Source organism: Papilio polytes, unplaced genomic scaffold, assembly GCF_000836215.1.
Source record: "Papilio polytes unplaced genomic scaffold, Ppol_1.0 DF821733.1, whole genome shotgun sequence".
NCBI classification, from domain to species: Eukaryota; Metazoa; Arthropoda; class Insecta; order Lepidoptera; family Papilionidae; genus Papilio; species Papilio polytes.
The window spans coordinates 1792428-1809116 of record NW_013527471.1 but is presented as its reverse complement, the minus strand read 5'-3'; positions in this window follow the sequence as shown (position 1 = coordinate 1809116).

Below are 16689 nucleotides of genomic sequence, written 5' to 3'. Positions count from 1 at the left end.
ATTACTGCACATTTTCTACTGTACGGAATGCAAAAAAACGCAGAATAAAAAACATCAAATTTTCCGGATATTGTAGTGCGATAAACAGACCTGACAGCGTTTTTATTGTATTTAGTTCTGTCAATAAATAAGAAAACCTGTTAAGAAAAGACGGCTTGATTCGTTTTCCTGAACTTTACCTAACTTGTTAAGTAAAAAAAAAAATCGCTATTTGCTAAGTAATTTTCAAAGAGGAATATTTCTTTCCGCTTTCGTAACCGGTAGAGTGAGTATATTTTCATGTTCTCCGGGCCATTTTACTTTTAGTAATAGTGGCTATGTGGTGTCCGCCAGAGTGACATTGGACGTGTGGTTTCAATGTTTTTCGGTCTACGTACCGACTGCAAAAAGAATAAAAAAAGCCAATCGTTTCGGAAACATTTAATAAAAACATTAAAGATTACGCAAGAGTTTTATGACAGATTAAGTGCATGAAGCGATATTGCCAACACGTCTTAAACATTACATGGAAAATTAGCAACATTATTTTTCACACGTTTTTTTTGTAGACGCAATCACACACGCTATCAAAATTCAGCCAAACGTTTAAGAATGCATATAAAAAGATCTGCATGCATTCTAGAATTATCGATATCATGTATTTAAATGTCACCGTACGATCGCGAAATTCGTCAATTTGTAATCAAACCATGTCACAAATCAAAGAACTATTTTTGCATTTTGTAATATATCCAATTCGATTATCAAAGCTACATGCTATAGTTCAGACAGTTTTAACTAAGGAATCGAACATCTTAGTTGAAACTGTGTGTGTAGGCAAAAGTTTAATAAAACAGTTCGATTCAGTTAAAACTGTCAGTTAGAACTGATCGTATGTAGGGTTTAACAGTATGGTTTATCAATAGTTATAATTTTTTCATTAGTTTAAGACCGGACAAGGGGCAATTGACAATCGCACAACCGTTGGGCGATTGTCGATTGTTTCGCGGCACATTCAACTGTTTAGTTGCACAACTAATCGAGTAGTTTGCGCACCTCCATATAAGCTCATAGGAATTAAAGTGCGACTAAACAATTGTGCGATAGTTTAGTCAAAAGTGTACGCGCGGTAAAGAAAATATGACATGTAATTTAATATGCAAAATCTTTGTTACATTTAATTTAGCAACCGGATTATAATCTTGCGTATATTTTTATGACAATATCAAAGTCGGAAACATTGTACGATGCCAAGATATTTTACGACTGAATTGATAAAATTATAAACTAAGAGCCCATGTTTTCCGGCAGAACACAAATCTATGGCAATTAAAATATTCTTGGAGGTTACGTATGATATGATTGATGTTGCAGACAGAAACGGGCCAATTAACAAAGATAAATACTGTAAAAATTGGATCGGAAGACGTTGATTGAATATCAAAAAATTTTGCGATATTTCTGCGAAATAATAGTGGACGCTGTGTTGCACAAATGTAATACAACTAATTTCGATGACATTTCGAAATGTTCTCACGAAAATTCGAGATACATCCTCAGTTGTAGAATTAAGAAAAGTTTTAGAATTGCCTATTATTGCTTTTTCCAAAAGGAGGTTCTCAACTCTGTTTCTTAAGATTTGTGAGTAATTTATCATGTTTATTTAATTGCATTACTAAAAGAACAGTTGATGTTTTTCGCTTAACAGATAAAAAGATGTATTTATTATTTGTTTAATTTTGACCTTCTGTAAATGTCGTTCTTATATCGAGTGAGGTGTTTGAGTCAATTTATTAGGTTTTTTAAATAAAATTACTTAAACATACGTAAAGATGTCAACAAGTGTATTTTCTTTTTATTACAGTAAATGTAACTTGAGAAGTTTTGTACTCTCGTGAATATTTGTAACTTTTTAATAACACGAAAAAATATGATATTTGACATTTTTCTTTTTAACATAGTGCCGTACCATAAAAAATTTAGACCGTGTTTCGAATATATTTTAACTTACGTCCCTTTTGCGTGAGTAGCTCGACGCGGATTTCTGAATCATTATTGAAACGTAATTATTTTTGACCGACTTCCCAAAAGAAGGAGGTACTCAATTCGTCTGTATGTTTTTTTTATAGGCTTGAGAAATGCGATGGATGTTTGTTTCTTAGAGCTTACCGCCTTAACGGCTGAACGGATCTTGATGAGATTTGACATAAATGGAGAGAAGATTCCGGAAAAACACATAAGCTACTTTTGTTTGTTGTTATTCCACGCAGACGGAGTCGGGGTGAAAACTACTAATAAAGTAATTGATACGAAAACAGTGTGATAAATATTTACCGCGTGGTATTAGAAAACATACGAACTACATAAATGACAAAAAGCTACGTATCCCTCGGGAACCGCACATTTCTCGGGCATGAATCTTATCCCATGTATACTCCAGACTTTGTTTTATATCTGTGCCAAATTTCAATAAGATATGTTGTACCGTTGTAGAATGATCGAGTAAACATTAAAAAACTAAATTAATGCATCCCATAGGAACCGTAACTATTCCCGGAATAAAAAATAGCCCATGTGTTCTTCCAAACTATGCTCTAAACCTGTGCCAAATTTCATGGAGATCCGTTAAGCCGTTTAGGCTACAAACTCTAACAAACATCCATCCATCCATCCATTCATCTAAACTTTCGCATTTATAATATTAGTAAGAAATAAGATTGTTTTGTTTGGTTAACGTTGGTCTTAATTAAATAATATACAATTATATTGGAATTATAGTTCAACAATTCCACAATACAGTATTATCTACTACGGCTCGCGTGTAAAGTAATATATTTCGGTCAGGCGTTCTCGCGTGCCAAGATTCCCTGGCAGACACGTCCTCGTAACCGCGGAGTTTAGGACAGTCACTGGACCATTATCATGTGACACCAGCGTTATACGCTGTTCTAGTAATTTTAAACCCTTATTTCACTAAAACGATAGACGCACTGCAAAATCCTACTACATACTACTTAACAGTGGTAGTGCCCGCTTTAACACATTAGCACGAATGGGCCGGCACGCCCGGTGTAATACCACGACCACACAGAAGATAGGCGTGAAGTGGAAGCAATTCCGTGTTTCGTCTGATGAGTGTGGTGCCGGAGGCCTAATTTAAGTCCCTATTTCTTTACCGCCCTTTTCTTATAAGGAGAGGATGAGAAGGGAAAGTGGATTTGACAGAGGAGGAGATGCATAGGTAGGGGAAATATCCTCTTTATGTGCATCTCCTTCTTTGTCGGATAAGGGTAGGCAACGCATTTGCAATTGCGGATGTCTATGGGCAGCGGTCGCATCGCCATTTTGGCGGATTCAGGTGGCCGCCTGCTCGTTTGCCACCTTTTGTTATAAAAAAATATATATATATTTAACTGAATAGTCGAATTGTTCCGTGAAATCTGTATGTAGGTAAAATTTTAACAATACAAATCTAAAGAAAGTTAAAATTTTGTTTACACGCACAGTTATGACTTAACAGTTTGTTTAAATTGAAAGCTTGTAAAGGTAATAAGGTGAAAAAAAACGTATACTTCCATTATTCAAAATGATACACATCTACACTATTATTATAAAGAGCAAACATACACTTCTTTGTTGCCTAAGGTGTCAGCAATTACAGCATATTTTTGAATAATACTTTAATAAAAAGCCCTATACTTACGTCATGCTTTAGGCTATATATTTTCACGCTATTGAACTTAGGGGGTTAATTAATTGGAAAAAACCTTCATGTTGGAAAGAGACTATAAACTACAAGCTGCCAACATTAAGGAAGCAAGGTAATGGTAACGGTAATTTTGACATTTGCAATTGAGAATTTGACCAATGTAAAAAATAAAATAAAGTCCATATAATTTAATTCGGGTGAAGCTGCACGGGAACTGCTAGTAATGCAATATCCATGTAAATGATTATTAAATCTCCTTATACTATTAAATTCTAGTCGTTTTAATAATTCCAAGATTTTAATAAAGGATTATGTATTAGAATATTTATTTTACAAAGTTATTAATACATTTGGAATGCATTAATTCCGCGAGCACTGCTTTTTGTCTTTGAGTCAACTATATTTCGTTTAAACTGACGTTTTGTTTTACTTGTCTAGTATTTATGTTTTCTATTAGTTCTGTATTAAGTATTATGTTCAGGAAACCGTGGGTAAGATTAAAATATGTTAAAAACAACCGATTTACCGTGGGTTCTACCTGATATTCACATGAAAATACATGTTTTGTGAAACAGCATTATGTGGGAAAAGTATACGAACCAACTTTAAATGAGCCCTGTTTAGTATGGACACTCAATTACAAATTAAGTTTGAACCTATATGTTAATCTTACTAATATTATAAATGCGACAGTTTAGATGGATGGATGTTTGTTAGCGTTTATAGCCTAATCGGCTGAACGGATCTCCATGAAATTTGACACAGGTTTAGAGCATAGTCGGAAAGAACGCATAGGCTACTTTTTATCCCGGGAATAGTGACGGTTCCCGTGGGATTCATTAATTTAGTTTTTTAATGTTCACTCGCTCATTCTGCAACGGTTCAATATAAAACAAAGTCTGAAGTACACATGAGATAAGCTTCATCCCAGAGAAATGTCAGGTTCCCGAGGGATACGTAGCTTTTTGTAATTTATATAGTTCGTATGTTTTCTAATACCACGCGGACGAAGTCGCGGGCAACAGTTCGTATATATATATATAAAGTAGATTTGACGGTGGAGGAGACGCATAGGAAGGGGAGTGTCCTTTTTATGTGCGTCTCCTCCTCCGTCAATCGAGGGTAGGCAACGCATCTGCAATTGCGGATGTTTATGGGCAGCGGTCGCTTTTCATTTCGGTGGTTTCAGGTGGCCGCTTGCTCGTTTGCCACCTTATATTATAAAAAAACTATGTGTTATTACTTGTGTAAAGAGGCCAGCTAAAAACCAGCGCAGTAACGGCCAGCGCCGTCCCTGCATTAGGTGAGCTTGCCACCTTTTGCCACAATGCTCTTTTTTATGTAGTTTTTTTTGTGGCTATAAAAATTGTATTTATTTATTTATATAGCCATGGATAGATTAAACGGAAGATGAAATAGTAAAGAAGGTAACAATTACAATTATAGATGGCGCTGAAGGATAAAAAATTTACGACTCTACATAGAGTAGGATAAATAAAGGAAAGAAACAAATAAGAACGGGCGCACATCTTTGACTAAACTATAGGACAACTGTTGTGCGATTGTCGATTGTTTCACAGCCAATTCTGTTTAGTTGCACTAAAAATCGAGTGTGCACCTCCATACAAGCTGATAGGAATCAAAGCGAGACTAAACAGTTATGTTATAGTTTAGTCAAAGGTGCGCTCTAAGAGATACATTTATTGTAAAAATCCGACATTTTCTATCTAATGAATGGACTGACTGTAGTACGCCTACTAGTAGAACAGTTTGCCTGTCAGTCAACCGTCTAGATTAATGTACTCATTGAGTGCTTCGTATAAGCAGAATTTTCTCGCTTTAAATAACATGAAAGCAAACATAAATAGATAATAAAACTTCTTGTAAGTAATCAATAGTTATATGGAATATTTTGGTAGATAATTAAACGAGCTGTTGCCCGCGACTTCGTCCGCGTGATATTAGAAAACATACTAATTATATAAATTACAAAAAAGCTACGTATCCCTCGGGAACCGGATATTTATCTGGGATGAAGCTTATCTCATGTGAACTCCAGACTTTGTTTTATATCTGTGCCAAATTTCAATAAGATATGTTGAACCGTTGCATGATCGAATAAACATTAAAAAACTAAATTAATGAATCCCACGGGAACCGTAACTATTCCCGGGATAAAAAGTAGCCTATGTGTTCTTCCAGACTATGCTCTAAACCTGTGTCAAATTTCATGGAGATCCGTTCAGCAGTTTAGGCTACAAACGCTAACAAACATCCATCTATTCATCTAAACTTTCGCATTTATATAAGTAAGAAGTAAGATTAGTAAGATTTCTATGATTTTTGCACTAATTTCTTCGTTTATTGTATTTTAATCTTATATCTAAGAAATTATTAAAATTTTATTTTATTGTTTACATTTGTTAAATTATCAATATCAAATGTCAAAATGACATGACATGACAAGCCTTGGCAATCTTGTTTCCTTGATGTTGGTAGCAACTTATGGTCTCTTTCCCACATTAGGGTTTTATCCAAAACATTTATCCAATAAGTTTAATAGCATGAAAGTATATAGCCTAAAGCGTGACTTAAGGTTAGGGCTTTTTATTAAAAAAAAATATTCAAAAATATGTTGTAATTGCTGACATCTTAGGCAACAAAGAAGTGTGTGTTTTTATTACACGCTTTATTATTATAGTATAGAAGTATAGATGTCAGGAATCACAGTACATTTTTGAATGATTTATTTCAATAAACACCTCTACACTCACGACAAGATTTAGGTTATATATTTACCCGCTATAAGTTCGTAAGATACGGATTTCTTACAATTGGTATTAGCATTTGATATTTCGCTACTTACATGTGCCATGTACACGGGTTGACTGAAGTGAGGCAGGAGTGCAAAAAGACCGCGGCAGTTTGAGGTTATATGTCAAAAAAATTTTGATTGAAAAAAGTCATGCGAGAAAGGTATAGAAAATACAAAACAAAGAAGCAATATTTCCATTGTAACGGTAATTGTTAGCCAATGGTAGTTTTCTTTTTTAGTTGAGTAGAAAGTTGAACCATTAGTCTTCGAGAACGTAAGCAATAACAGATTTTTTTTATTATGTCATGCGGATGAACTCACATGGGGACAGCTAGTCGATTCATATTAAGAGCAAAGTCTAATACACATATAGTTCTGGCATACTAATACAAATTTATTAATTACATTAATTAATTTAACGTTAAAAATACTCTATTAAGATACATGAGTCGCTCGGTGGCGGCCATATTTATAGTCGGGACAATGACTCGCGAACTGCCCGGTATAATTAGGTGGACAGCTGAAATATTGCCCGTTACACGTCACCGTGTCTTAATACAAAACGAACCTCATTCATACAAATCGAGTGACCAGATTGAAGATGCTTCTTATAAACTATTGATTAAAGTTTCTTTATTTTGTATCAGAGAAATTAAGCTGAAGATGGCCTTATGACTTTTAAAGACGCTGCGTAGATTTGGGGTATCGGAACGTATTGTTGTGGCACAGATCTGTATAAATGGATAGATATAAGGCTTCTTTCCAACTCGACTGTTGATGTTAATGACATTCTTTCTCTAATAATTCGTTCTAATTGCCACCAAACACGACCGTCAGTGACATGATAGCCTGTCCATTTATAGAGGTTAGTAGGTATGCGAAGGCTGACATTCTTGTCTTCTTACATAACATTCGCATGGTGTTACCTACAATTAAAATTTGAGTCTTGTCTTCTTTTGATTGCTATTACATCATAGAGCGGTTCATAAATTTTTCCCATAAAAAAATGAAAATAAATCACATTCTTTTGCTTGCATTATTGTGGGAAGACTCCCAACGATAGTCTTTTATTCAAGTAGTTATACTAGCTTTACTAGAGTCCTGGGCGAGATTTTTACGGCGCCCATTTACCATGCCAACACGTGATAAGTAGTGTTAGTTCGCAGACCTGTGGCGCCATTTTTTGTCAGCGTGCTAAGCGGATGCCCAACCGCCCATATAATTTAGACTTTGTTATAATCGATATTCGAAATATCATTAGTGTGTGCTACTCAAATAAGCTCAGAAAACTGATACTTTCGCCTTTTTTTGGTTAAACATTTTACAATTTCTACCTATACTAATAAAGCGTAAACACACACTACTTTGTGGCGTAAGATTTCAGCAATTACAGCATATTTTTGAATAATATTTTTTTATAAATAGGCCTACACTTACGTCATGCTTTAGGCTATACATTTTCACGCCATTAAACTTAGGCGGTAAATATTTTGGATAAAAAAAATGTGGGAAAGAGGACATAAGTTTCTGTCAACAACAAGGAAGCTAGACTGTTAAGATTTGTCATGTTGTCATTTGCTATTGATAATTTGACAAATGTAAACAAAATAATTAAATTTTCATAATTTCATGCAGATGAAGCCGCACGGGAACGACTAGTCATTCATATGTGACAAATAGATATTTATTTAAAGTTCATATAACATACAAAAATAAACACAGATCAACGTCTTTGTGTCGAATGAAGACATTTGAATCTTGTTTATGTACAATAAACCCGTCATCTGGGATGAAGTTCTAGCTATCTGCCAAAACATATTAGAACATATTGCTATCCTTTTCATCCTCTTGGAAAGAAATGAGATAACAATATGTTTACACAAGTGTCCGGGCGATGGAAACTAACATAGGAATGTAGGATTATACTCGAGATTCACAGAATGTATCTCGTGTATTTGACACACATTCGAATCTACAGATAAAATGGTTTCTATGAAATGCTACTTTGATGTCGTCATTTTTTATTACGAAAATATGCCATTGGGAATTTTGTAGTATTTTGTAACAAGAGTTAATGTTCCATGTTTTAAACTAAAAGAATACTTTTACCTTTTCTTTTTTTTTCCTTTACCTTTTCGTAAGCAATGACATCATCTTCTTTCTCCTTATCGAACTCCGGTAGGGTCGGCGCAACAGGTTTCTATCCTCCAAATAACTCTATCATACGTCATCTCAGTCATCACTCACTTTTTGATCATGTCACCTTTTACGCAATCCATCCTCCTTACCTGTACTACTGGGGATACTCTCAAATAAAAAGCAATGCGTTTTTTTTATTTTTTAAAGGAAATTAAGCTTTTCACGTCACACAAGGAAATGGAAAGTTTCCTATTTGTGTTTTATTTTAGTATCAAACTTATAATGTTAACGGTATCGTAAAATTTGGCGCATGCTCGTAAATTTTACAGCTGAAAAATTAAAATTGTTTCCGGACGTTTCTGTATTTTTTTGTACGATTTTATTGGAAAAAATCTAATACATTGATTTTTGGTCACTACTATAACAATTCTTATTTAGTTAATCTCATAAAAGAGAATCACTTAATGACTTTGTGTGCAGTAAAAATATTTTAACACAATACAAATTTAATGTACAAATAAAATGTTATAGTCAAGTGTATACACTACATATTAACATTAGTCGTGTATTAAAAAAACATTTTTCGTTTCAGATACTCGCAGTGTAAGATGGAGCAGACGGCAAGCAGACGTACTACGTGCGGTGTATCCGAACGGAATTCGGGCGCGCTGCCGTGACTTTCCCGCGTACTAAATGTCAATGTCATATTTAAAGTGGTAATAAAAAAAATCGATACAATTAATTTTAATTAATAAATCTCTGTAATGTGAATAAAATAAATGTGAAATGTGATATAAAGTGATTAAACGAAATATAATGTGATATTAGTGAGGTGTTTGTGCTTCGAAATAATTGGATATGACTGGAATATGAAGTGACAAAGTCTAGTCAAAAATAAACATGAAAATGCAAGTGGAAAATAGTGTATCCTATAGTACTAGTAGCACATGTAAGTTTTTATTTATTTTTGAATTTCAGCGTTAGAATATTGACAGGTCAAAGTTGCCATATTAAATATTTGATTATAAATATTCATGTTAAGTAATTCATTTTTATTTAATTCTACTTAAATGTAGATACAATACTGCAATTTTTCGCAAAATATTAGTAAAAAATCTACCACTTGTTTTGATATTTACTACTATTTGATTTTATCAAAATGTGCTTTAAATTATATTGTCCAAAACATATCTTTATTCTTGATTGATTTACTAAAATATCAAATAGTAGTTATAAGGAGTGGAATAAGTTGCCGGCGTCAGTGTTCCCGTCAAGTTATAACGTGGGTGCCTTTAAGAGCAGGGTGAATCGGTACTTACTAAACTAGCGCGTACCATCCTTCGACCACATCTTCACCTTGGTCTAGGTGGGATAGTGGTCAAGCGCTGGTTTTTTGCAATTTAAAAAAAAAAAAATTATCTAATAATTACCGACATTTTAATAAACATTTATTATTATTATTAGTAATTAATAATTATAACCTCTTATAACCTATAATATTTTATAACCGTGAATATCACATGTCTTGACGCTTTACTTGTATATTGCCATCTTTGTTTTTTACCTATTATATGACAGTGATGGTGATATGTTACGAAAGTTGATATTAACCGTGTTTTATTTCAGATAATTAATTGAAATATATTTTATAAGTTGTTATTACGTGACCTAGAGACGAGAGCGACTGCATTGGGACGGTGGACGATAATTCCCGATTCGAACTGTTACGCTAAAAATATCGATATTTATTACACATTCGATCAAAGCGATAAAATCGATGTTTCAATGGAATGAGAATCAAAGGGATTACGTAAGAAATTATCGAGTATTACTGGAGCACAAGAAAGAAATTGAATTTATGAATAAAAAAAATATATGAACGAATGAATTGAAGAAAATTTATCAAATATGAAGAAAAGGATTCAGTTACTGAGTGTGAATAAAATATTGAAGAAAAACTTAAAAAAAAAACATTGGATAATATTTAGAATTCAGATGAAACTTTCAGATTACAGTCCGCACTGCATAGTTTATACTTGAAAAAATTCTATATGTCGTCATTAAATTAATTAGATGACGTTTATTTTTAAAACGCATCAAACTTTTATCTCGTTGACGTAAACTATTAGTTTTGATGAACCCTCCTGTTGATTATTTTGCCAACTTATAAATCGTTAACTTTACACTCTGTACTAATATTATAAAGATTGTATTTTAGGTATATATTGAAATAACTCAAAAACTACTAGGCTGATTTCACAAATTCATTTACCATTAAAAAGCCACGTTATCAGAGAGTAACAGGCTATATTGTTTATTACTTTTTTAAATTTTACGCGGGTGTAGTCGCGAGCAACAGCCAAACTTGACTGTTCAAACTGCAGAGTTTTGTTGAAGATCAGTGCCTTCACTGATATAATATTAAAAAGTAATTCTAATTCCGTGCGTTACGACTGTACTTTGTTGCGTCGGTTGCAAATATCTCACTCAACCCATTCATTATGTCCAAACGAAGTCTTGTTTTAAACCGAATTAGATGTATACGATTTCTCGGAACATATCAAACGGCGTGCGAATCAAAGGAAATGTGGATGTTATGAAACATGATTTATATATCGCGAAGCGTAAAACAATAATAGTCCAGTTAGAAGATTAACGAACTTGTGAACATTTTACGTAGTGTATTTTTACTGGATTTATTTTAATCCTCTTTTTGTACAAGGAATAGACGGCAAAGGGAAGTTTATTTGACGTCCCCTCGTTTGTTAAATTAAAGGTTATAGTGTGTCTAAATAAGACAGATTAGTTTGACAATTCATGTCAAATCAAGTGACAATTTACTAGATGGTTGTGTAAAATCAAGCATGAATGTTTTCAATTTTTATTGTTATGGAAGTTGGAATCGATAGATTTATAGTTATAACCTATGAATTAAAAAAGAACACAATCAAATTAGTAATGACCTGAAGGTCCATTACAAATAATGAGAGTAAATAAATATTTATTACTACTACAGCAGTATATAATCGAATTTGATTTCGCTATTATTTCTGTCATCGCTAAATTCTAAACTAAATTAGTTAATAAGAAAATAATAATTTTAGTTACGTTCTTTAAAATTTTATTTAAACTGAGTATCGATAGTTCATAATTGTTTGCTATGCGAATTTGTTTCGTCACGATACCTGTCTATTAAGTACGGCATTTGCCTTCATACAAAGTTAATTTGACACTTCATATACGTCATTTATCACACTAATCTAAATTATTTAGAAAAACTATAACGCATCTGCAAATGCGATTGTCTATGCTTATTTTAAAACACTATTGTCTATTGAAAGTTACCTAGTATTAAAGGTCACGCATACGTATTCTGTCTATGACACGTCTTGGCTACATTGAGACGTGACGTCAGAGATTTCTAGTCACACCTCGTTGACATCAATGCTATTAATGATTCAGTATCTCTGGAATATGAATTGACACGTCAACATTTCAATGAGATTATATCTACGTCAAAAGTATATTTGACTAGCTATGCCTCGCGATATCGTTCACGTGAAATTAAAATCAGTAACATATGTAGAGAGTATAATAGTGGTAGAGCCCGCTTTAACATCTTAGAACGAATAGGTCGGCTTGCCCGGTGTAATAACACGACCACACAGAAGTAGGAGCAATACGCGTTTCGTCTGATGAATGTGGTGCCGGAGGCTTAATTTTAGTCCATTTCTTTTTCCTTATTCTTAAGGGGAAAGGATGGGAAGGAAAATGGATTTGAAAGGAAATATTCTATTTATGTGTATCTCCTCTTCCTTCAATTAAGGGAAGGCAACGCATCTGCAATTGCGGATGTGTATGGGCAACGGTTGCTTTGTCATTTCGGCGGATTCAGGTGGCCGCTTGCGTGTTTGCCACCTTATAATGTAAAAATATACAAGCCTATGTTACTGAAAACGTAGCTATTTCAAGTTGGGCATTTTGTCCTTTATGGAAGGACTTATTTAACAAAGTTTACGTGTTACAAAGTGTACGTGTTAAACTGTTTAAATAAATTCGTTGCACGAAACGCATAATTGTCGATGGATTTATTACAATAATGTATTATTATTGAGAACATCTGCATATAATGTGCGTAGCGAAGGAGTTAGTACGCACGTGTCCCGCAACATTGTTCTTACTGTACTTATGGTAAAGTATAAACAAAATAAATCGATTGATAGATTCATAGTTAATTGCCGTAAGTTATTTTGTAACATGTTTAATTATGTTTTTTTAATCTTTTTCTCGCCCCTTTTCAATTCTAGTCCTCCAAATAACTCTACTATCCGTCATTTCAGTCATCACTCCCTTCTTGATTGTGTCTTTTTCAACGTAATATTTTGAGTAATAAAATTTTAATAAAATACTTTCTAAATTTTTTAATCAAACCATAATTTTAAATGCGAAAGTTTAGATGGATGGATGTTTGTTAGAGTTTGTAGCCTAAACTGCTGAACAGATTTCGATGAAATTTGGCATAGACGTAGAGAATATTCTGGAAGAACACATAAGCTGCTCAGTTTTGATTTTTTAAATTCAACGCGGACAGGGTCGCGGGCGAAAGCTAGTCTAACCATAATAAGGAAATTGTAAATTAAATGTGTTTCTAAAGACCATCAAAGCAAAGTTTTGCTACGTTTCTCTAGCTCATAGCATAATTTATAAATACGATTTCATAGTTTTCTAGTTTATAACATAACCGTGTTTATCATATCCTAAATGTTTGTCGGATGACCGATCCATTGTCACATAACAATACGCCAACGGTTATGGCGGTCGTACGTAACGTGCTAAACAATGCGTTGCTATATGAGCCAGCTATTGTCAATGTTTCTCGAAAATGTACCACAAGTACGGTAAATGTGAACTTTTATTACTCGACTTGCTTTGCCCGCGACTTCTTCAGCAATATTAGAATAAAAAGTAGCTGACATTATGCCCGTTTATGTCAATTACCCGTCAGTGAAAGTCCAATCGCAATCGGCGCAGCTGTTTCGGAGATTACCCGGAACAAACGCGACTTGATACAAAAAAACTTTTAAATGCGATTTTCGTTGTTAGTAACCCAAATACATCGTCTTCCCGAAATCTGAAATTTTTCTTTTGATATTGCAGACTCCAATTTTATTATATGTATAGATTAACAATTAAAAAAACGGTGAATAAATGTTTTTAATAATAAAATTTCTTTAGGATACGATTTAAAATGTTTTGAATAAAATATTTGTGTTACTACTGCCATCTATCATCAGACATCAGCACTAAGGAAAACAAAAGCGAAATGTTTCACCACGAAAACTTGGCGCGTTTTCAATTTTCCACGTTCTCGATGTTAACACTAGATGGCGTTAGTAGTACCTTAAGCCAGTCGAAGATATTTTTGTATAACGTTTTGGGCGAAAGTTTATTTTTAAATCGCCAGCGTATAAGTGGCCTAGGAAGTTTATGTAGGACCGATTGCGTGCAGAATACTTCGCGTTCTCCAGAGTTTTCCATCGAGTAATTGTTAAACAATTACTTCTAGCAACGATTCATTGGGACCATTATGATTAGTTACAAAATAAAACTTTTAATAAAGCTTTCGAAGAGTCAAGTAGTTGCTTATATTATAAATGCGAAGTTTTGGATGGATGTTTATACGACTTTTATTGCTATCATTATGTATTTTATGCAACTACAATAAAGACATTCCGTTGGTTTGTAAACAGATATCCTAACTTGTTTACCTGGATCCTCTTTAGTTTCAGACAGCGGGGAGTCGAGTTATTTGCTTCTTAATAAAGTTTCATAAAGTTCGGTATTATATATTTAAATAAAATTATTAAAATAAAATAGAAAGTAGCCAACGTGTTCCAAACTGTATTTTATATGTGTGACAAATTTCTTCTATATTCGTTCAGCCATTCTGGAGATATGTAATATTCATACATCTAAACTTTCGCATTTATAATATTAAGAAAATTACTCCTAGAAGTACTATGAATACTCATGTTTAATTTTCCCGTAAATTGAACGATAAAGATTGTTTCTTTCTCTTTTCAAACACGATGAAATGGGTAATATGTTTTCAAATTTCCATGGAAACCCACATCGTAGGAACAATCGACAATAACTCGCAAAAAACCGATCATAAATTTAGTAATGTATTTTAAGAGATCGAGAAGTCTGACTCACGGACTTTTTCTCTATCTGTCTGGAACTGCGAATGATGTGTCACATACGAATACAGTATGCCACCGAGAGAATGTGAACTTCATCAGTTTATGATCTGACTAATTTTAGCCCGCGTGGAATAAAAAAACAAAAGCAAGTAGCCTGTATTCTTCCAGACTATCCACATCCATGCCAAATTTCATCAAATCCATCTTAACTTTCGCATTTATAATATTAGTTAGATTAAATCTATCATGAATTAAATAACGACGGAAAGAGTCGTTTAAAATTCTACGTGTGATTAAGCAGATTTATAAATTGTCTAAAAGTCAAATTGTTATTTTCTGAACTGATATTTTAACTTTATCTTTAACTTATGTTTAATGTAATTTTTAGCTTAAGTTCGTTAAATTAGCCAAGTAATATAAACAATGTATTCCAATAAGCTTTGTTTTATTGATCGGCTGACATTTTAATATACCTAGTAAGATTCTTTAATGCCGAAATTAGTAATTATTCAGTAACATACGTGGATTCAGAATATAAAATGTTACTCCACGTTACTATAAGCTTTACATCGATCTTAATTAACTCTACTAACGTTTATGATTCCTTTGATCCTAAGCCAAAATAATTCGATTTTGTTGCTAGTTAAAAGTCATATGTTATTTTTGAGATTTTAAAATTTAATACGCGTAATACCTAAGATCGATGCTTGAAAATTAAAAAAACAAGCATACTTAACAATCTAAAGAATTAATTGTAATAGAAGGAAACCCACTAAAAATATAACCTTATTGTCTGTCGGAAAAACGCTGTATATTGCGAAAGATATTCTTTCATTAAGAAATTTGCAAGCAAAGTAATTTATAAAATTCCTATGAAATCGACCCGCAATAGGCTAGCATCGTTGTAACCTTAACCCCACATGATAGGCTATCTCAGTGCGCTTATGAGTGCGCATCTTACAAATATTATATTTGTTAGGGTGTGTAGCCTAAAAGATTCGTTAGATCTGGATGAAATTTGACATAGTTGCATAGTCTGAAGGAACACGTAGGTTATTTTTTATTAAAAATTAATACCACGCGGACCAAGTCTCATGCAAAAGCTATTTACATAAAACTCTCGTTATTCGTCTGTCTGTACTAAGTCTAACTATGAGTTTCCGTTGCCAACAACCTTGTCCGCACGCGCTTACTTCAATCACCACTTGTAATTGTTTAATTTCTTATTCGCTAGCTTGTTTCATAAAAAAAAAACTAGAACACAATTAATTATTTGTAGTGTTTTAGTTAAGTATCCCACTTGGTTACTGTTCCTATTCATTAAGGCAAGAATCAAATAAACAATATCGAACAATTATTTGTTTATTACCAATTTTCTTTCGTAACTACTTTAATGTTACGATACGTTTTCCCGTAAAAGCATGTAAGATATTCAGGCGCACAGGTAGTGTGAGGTGCCGGTGGCAGAGGGCGCGGCGAGCACCGAGCGGCGAGCGGGCGACACCCGCGTGGGCGCGCTAGGGACGAGAACAACCGTTATTTATTCTTTTAGCTACGTTATATAGCGCTGTTATTTTTTGAGACGAACATTTTGTTTATAAATATTTTCGACGCTATAGAGTTTAGATTCTTCATATTCTACAACCTTTAACGTAGATAAACATTCACAAACGAAGCGAACGTGTAGTATTTTTATAAATTTGACTCGTTTATTACTTTAGAATTGGCCATAAACTTTTTTAAATTTTGCGAAAACTTAATGGTTATTCGCATAATTAGTTAATTATTAATAGCGCGCACGCGGACGGGCGGCGTGGTGCGGGCGGTCTGCGGGCGGTGCGAGT